A 6,937-nucleotide genomic window follows, 5' to 3' on the forward strand; every position below is an offset into this window, starting at 1 on the left:
ACTCGAACCGCTGACATCCGCCACAGGGTAAACCACCGCCTCTCAGGCCTCCCCGACGGGTTCTACCATAGAGGCCAACGATAGACAATAACTCCCCCCCGAACACAGCTTACAACTTTCATCGTACTGTGCTCTCCAAAGAGCAACTCTTCTCAAAATCTCAAAACAAAAGGTGCTGAGTTGGAATCCCATTCTAAGGATTCTTGTGGTTCCGGCGCGGGGGCCGCGAGGGGAAAAGGGATAGAGGGGGGAAGAATAGTAATGGCGCACTATACCAAGGTGCGCCATTACTAGTTTTGGAAAAAAATTGTTAGTAATGGCGCACGGGGTGAGTGGTGTGCCATTACTAGTTAAAACTAGTAATGGCGCAATCTGACCTGGTGCGCCATTAGTATTTTTGGAAAAAAAATATTAGTAGTGGCGCACCATTGGTGTGATGCGCCACTGCTATATAGTAGTGGCGCACCACATGTCTGGTGCGCCATTAGTGTCCATATTATCTATAGCCCTTTTCCTAGTAGTGTGAGATCTAAAGAGAGAGATGAAGCCATCTAGCTAACAACTATGGACCCGAAAGTCTGTGGTAAAATACTCACACATCATCGGAGAGGCTATGGTGTTGATGTATAACCCCTCCGTAATTGATTCCCCCTCCGACGGAGCTCCGGAAAAGGCCCCAAGATGGGATCTCTTGGGTACAGAAGGTTGCGGCGGTGGAAATAGGGTTTCGTGGTGCTCCTGGATGTTTTCGGGGTATATGGGTATATATAGGAGGAATAAGTACGTCAGCGGAGCTGCGAGGGGCCCACGAGGGTGGGGGGCATGCCCCCCTGCCTCGTGGCCTCCTTGCTTCTTTCTTGACGGCCACTCCAAGTCTCCTGGATCATGTTTGTTCCAAAAAATTACTCTCCCAAAGGTTTCATTCCGTTTGGATTCCGTTTGATATTCCTTTTTCGCGAAACACTGACATAGGCAAAAAACAGCAATTTGCACTGGGCCTTTGGTTAGTAGGTTAGTACCAAAAATAATATAAAAAGGTAAATCAAAGCCCATTAAACATCCAAAACAGATAATATAATAGCATGGAATAATAAAAAATTATAGATACGTTGGAGACGTATCAAGCATCCTCAGGCTTAATTCCTGCTCGCCCTCGAGTAGGTAAATGATAAAAATAGAATTTTTGATGTGAAATGCTACCTAGCATAATTCTCAATGTAATTTTGTTTATTGTGGCATGAATGTTCAGATCTGAAAGATTCAAGACAAAAGTTTAATATTGACATAAAAATAACAATACTTCAAGCATACTAATAAAGCAATCATGTCTTCTCAAAACAACATGGCCAAAGAAAGTTATCCCTACAAAATCATATAGTCTGGTAGTATAGGGGATCGCAACAGTTTTCGAGGGTAAAGTATTCAACCCAAATTTATTGATTCGACACAAGGGGAGCCAAAGAGTACTCTCAAGTATTAGCAGCTGAGTTGTCAATTCAACCACACCTGGAAACTTAATATATGCAGCAAAGTATTTAGTAGCAAAGTAATATGATAGTAGTGGTAACGGTAGCAAAAGGTAACGGTAGTAAAAGTAATATTTTTGGTATTTTGTAGTGATGATAGCAATAGCAACGGGAAAGTAAATAAGAAAAGAACAATATATGGAAAGCTCGTAGGCAATGGATCGGTGATGGAGAATTATGCCGGATGCGGTTCATCATGTAACAGACATAACCTAGTGTGACACAGAACTAGCTCTAGTTCATCAATTTAATGTAGGCATGTATTCTGAATATAGTCATACATGCTTATGGAAAAAAACTTGCATGACATCTTTTGTCCTACCCTCCCGTGGCAGCGGGGTCCTTATGGAAACTAAGGGATATTAAGGCCTCCTTTTAATGGAGTACCGGAACAAAGCATTAACACATAGTGAATACATGAACTCCTCAAACTACGGTCATCACCGGTAAGTATCCTGATTATTGTCACTTCGGGGTTAACGGATCATAACACACAATAGGTGACTATAGACTAGCAAGATAGGATCAAGAACTCTCATATATTGATGAAAACATAATAGGTTCAGATATGAAATCATGGCACTCGGGCCCTAGTGACAAGCATTAAGCATAGCAAAGTCATAGCAACATCAATCTCAGAACATAGTGGATACTAGGGATCAAACCCTAACAAAACTAACTCGATTACATGATAGATCTCATCCAACCCATCACCGTCCAGCAAGCCTATGATGGAATTACTCACGCACGGCGGTGAGCATCATGAAATTGGTGATGGAGGATGGTTGATGATGACAATGGCGACGGATTTCCCTCTCCGGAGCCCCGAACGGACTCCAGACCAGCCCTCCCGATTGGTTTTAGCGTTTGGCGGCGGCTTCGTATCGTAAAACGCGATGAATTCTTCTCTCTGGTTTTTTCTCCCTGAAACACAATATATAGAGTTGGAGTTGGAGTCGGAGGAGCTCCAGGGGGCCCACGAGGTAGGGGGCGCGCCTGCGCGCCCCCCACCCTCACTACAACAAACACCCCCTACAGCAACGCATTTGTACCAACAATATTACAGGATCTGTTGTTTCTCCCACCTCCCACCTCCCGCACTTTGTTCCGCGCTTAGAGCTAACCTCCTTTGCTCCTAAAAAATTCAAACCTCCCCGTACCCACACCTCCATCAATACCTCGTCCACCCAAACCACTCAGCCAAATTTCTATCCGCTATCTCCTCTCCCCGATTCCCCTCTCTCTCACCTAACTTCCATGGTGAGCCGCCGCCACCAGATCTAGCGATGTCCCGCGCCTTCGCTCATAGGCCAGTCTCTCCCTCAGTGCTCTCCTCCTATATTCCTCCATGGCAATGTCTTCCATGCCACTGCTCGCGTCCCTGCAGTAACCCTAGTTGACACGGATCACCAGCGTAGCTCGCTCGCCTCTGTTTTGGAGGCCACTACCCCGCGTTGCTGCTGCCGGCTCGGGCATGGATCTGAAACAAGTTGTGATGTAGTTTGCTTCTCCCTTCTCTCAGTGGTAGCCGGCAGTGGAGACGGGCCGAGGTCAGAGGAGCATGGGGTGGAGCTCCGGTGAGGCTCCTGAACTGCTAATTGGATCCCGCGCACGTGGGTGGTTCTTGCGGCTCGCAAAGCCTTCGACGGTGATGGTGCTCTTTTTGGCTTTTTATTTTGGTGCCTCGCATCGTCTTGCTCTGGTGGCCCTGCGTGCGTTTACCTGCAGATGCGTGTGTGCTTGGCTCATGTGTCTGTGTCTATGTGGTCTGTGTGTGCTGATGGAAAGTACAGCTCTTGGGGACACTGATTGTTTGCTACTGTCGCTGATTGCTATTGCCACCGCTGCTGATTTTGCTTCTCCTTAGTACCTACTCCGCTGACGCTGACGCTGATTGTTTGCCACCGCTGCTGGTTGCTATTGCTGCTGCCACTGAAAGCTATTGCCGATGCTGCTGATTTTGCTGCTCCTTATAGTACCAATACAGTAGATAGAAGATAATATGCATTCCGAAATAATAAATTTAGAAGATAAAATACATTCCCAAATAAAAATGAAGAAGATATGTATGTTTTACAATGCGTACAATAATAATCATGGAACCTTCTAGCTCCTTACTGGTTCCATGGTCCCTTTTACTTACAGTTGTTTGTATTATTTGTTCCACCTGTATCTCATCATATGTTTATTTCCCTTGCATATTTTGTGCCTGCAAGATGTTAGCTAACAATCTTTTAGTCTCTAAACACTTGCAGTAATCATTATGTTGGTATGCAACTGTCCTACAAGTCAGGTTTGAAACTGTTGATAATAGATGCGCAAATATATAAGATTGTGTTGAAATCTTTAACTTGCCTTCGATGATCGCGTAAGGGATTAACTTGCTTTAATGGCGTGCAGCTTCAGGGGTAGATGGAAATATAGAGCTTACGACATCATCGCAGAAGGTGGGGCAACCCATTTGCTTACTTGATAAACCATCCCCTGGTTCAGGCCACTAAGGTCTCCATTTCCTTCATCTTCTCCTCATGATGTCGCATTCTTATTTATTCCATGTCCTTAATTTTTACACTAACCGGCCCAACGAGTCTTTGTTAGTTAAGTGTGCCAGTATATGTCTATTTTGTAGGTTCATATAGGTATTGATATTCAGTTATTCGATGACATGGTGAATGATACATGATTATGGAGCTGAGTTGTGACAAAGATCAGATTCTCTTGGTTATATGATATGCCACATTGGCAGCAAAGGCAAGTGGGTAGCGTTTCTTCAAACTGGGTATGTACTAATATAAAATTGTTCATCCATTACTTAGGTTTTCTTTGATTCAGATTGTTCAGCCATTACATAGGTCACCCCTGATGCATTTTCTTATATATTTATTAGCTTTAGTGCTAGGTTGGTCTTGAAGAATTACATAGCGCCACATTAAATTATTTTTATTTCCCTGTAAACAGCTTGGATTCTACCTTTTCTAGAAGCAAAACTCCACTACTTTTTCTTAGAGAAGCCAAATCAAGTAATGTGTTCCTTTTTCATGCTGTTTCTTCTACTGTTTTTAAGAATCTTATTCTTGAATTGAGAACTTCTAATGTGACATTGTAGTTCTTAGGTAACTATGAGTTTTGTGAGATGTAGATTAGTTACTGATTTTTGAGCTGCTGCCATTGAGTTTTTTCTCCTAATACATAATACCAAGCATGAGCAGTACGTGAGTACTGGTGACACAAAACTATTTAATGTTGAAACCATTGGAAAACAAAAGTATCAGATTTTGGAATTCATATCGTTGTTGATATAATATAATCTTTGGACAATTGTTAGTAGGGAATACATGTTGCTGGTTGTTCACAGTGAACAGGCGCATCTGATTGGTCAAAGAGAATCCATGTTTTAACATGTACTCCTACTAAGTTATTTGTTAGACATAATAAGATTATGCCCCCCTCCCCAACAATCTTTTCTTGCACAGTTGGTAATTTTTATATCGATCCTTTTAGGTATAGTGTATCATATGTATATTTTTAAGCTTAATTTCGAATTTATGCCTAAATAGTATTATGATTCTTTTTGTAGGTTGATAATTTCAATGCTAGATGATTACTTGGATCTTGGAGAATTTATGATGATTAATGATACTTGGAGGAGAAACAACACAATTCTTTGAATGTTAGATTGTTTTTATTTTTCTATAAGGAAGTGATGTACTCCTAAATGATGACATTTGCATTGTAATGTACTAGATTGTTCTATTGAATCAATATATCACTTTCATTTCGACTCTATCTAATTTTACTAAAGTTGTACTCCCTCTGTAAACAAATATAAGAGTGTTTAGTGATCTAAACGTTCTTATATTTCTTTATGGAGGGACTACTTTGCACTGCCATTAGAACTACCTACTGTCATCAATGATTATATATGAAGGTTATTCTATTTTGCAAGCACTAGTGCACAGAACAACAGTGTTATAAATGATTATATGGAGGTATTCTATTTTGCAACCACCAACTCATAGAAGCGTTGCATGAATCCGTTGTTGCCTTGCAATGCATTATTTCCTAGATTACCAACGGATCTATATACGTTGTTGTAGACCCTTGCAACGCCATCAATGGCAACGCATATGAATCCGTTGGTGTAGACCTTAGCAATGGTTATAGGGACAAACGACAACGCATCGATGCGTTGCTAAAGGGGGGTTCTTGTTGTAGTGCCTCGTGGATAGGTGGTGGGCCCCCTGGCCTTCATCTTTTGTAGGTATTTTTTATATTTTCCAAAAAGTTCCTCTGTGAAGTTTCAGGTCATTCTGAGAACGTTTGTTTCTACACATAAATAACACCATGGTAATTCTGCTGAAAACAACGTCAGTCCGGGTTAGTCCCATTCAAATCATGCAAGTTAGAGTCCAAAACAAGGGCAAAAGTGTTTGGAAAAGTAGATACGACGGAGATGTATCATCTGGCTATGCTCCATCTTCACCACACAAAATATTTAAATCATGCACAACCCCGATGACAAGCCAAGCAATTGTTTCATACTTTTGATGTTCTCAAACTTTTTCAATCTTCACGCAATATATGAGCGCGAGCCATGGACATAGCACTATAGGTGGAATAGAATGGTGGTTGTGGAGAAGACAAAAAGGAGAAGATAGTCTCACATCAACTAGGCGTATTAATGTGCTATGGAGATGCCCATCAATATATATCAACGTGAGTGAGTAGGGATTGCCATGCAACGGATGCACTAGAGCTATAAGTGTATGAAAGCTCAACAAAAGAAACTAAGTGGATGCACTAGAGCTATAAGTGTATGAAAGCTCACGAAGACCTAGGGCACTTTGAGGAAGCCCATCATTGGAATATACAAGCCAAGTTCTATATTGTAAAATTCCCACTAGTATATGAAAGTACAACATAAGAGACTCTCTATCATGGAGATCATTGTGCTAATTTGAAGCACAAGTGTGGTAAAAGGATAGTAACATTGTCCCTTCTCTCTTTTTCTCTCATTTTTTCTCTTTTTTTTCCTTTTTTTGGGCCTTCTCTTTTTTTATGTCTTTCTCTTTTTTTCGTCTGGAGTCTCATCCTGACTAGTTGGGGAATCATAGTCTCCATCATCCCTTCCTCACATGGGACAATGCTCTAATAATGATGATCATCACACTTTTATTTACTTACAACTCAAAAAATTACAACTCGATACTTAGAACAAAATATGACTCTATGTGAATGCCTCCGGCGGTGAACCAGGATGTGCAATGACTCATGAGTGACATGTATGAAAGAATTATAAAGGTGGCTTTGCCACAAATATGATGTCAACTACATGATCATGCAAAGCAATATGACAATGATGAAGCACATCATAGCAAACTGAATGGTGGTAAGTTGCATGGCAATATATC

The sequence above is a fragment of the Triticum urartu genome, chromosome 3A (assembly GCF_056163025.1).
Source record: "Triticum urartu cultivar PI428250 chromosome 3A, HENAU_Tu73, whole genome shotgun sequence".
Classification (NCBI taxonomy): domain Eukaryota; kingdom Viridiplantae; phylum Streptophyta; class Magnoliopsida; order Poales; family Poaceae; genus Triticum; species Triticum urartu.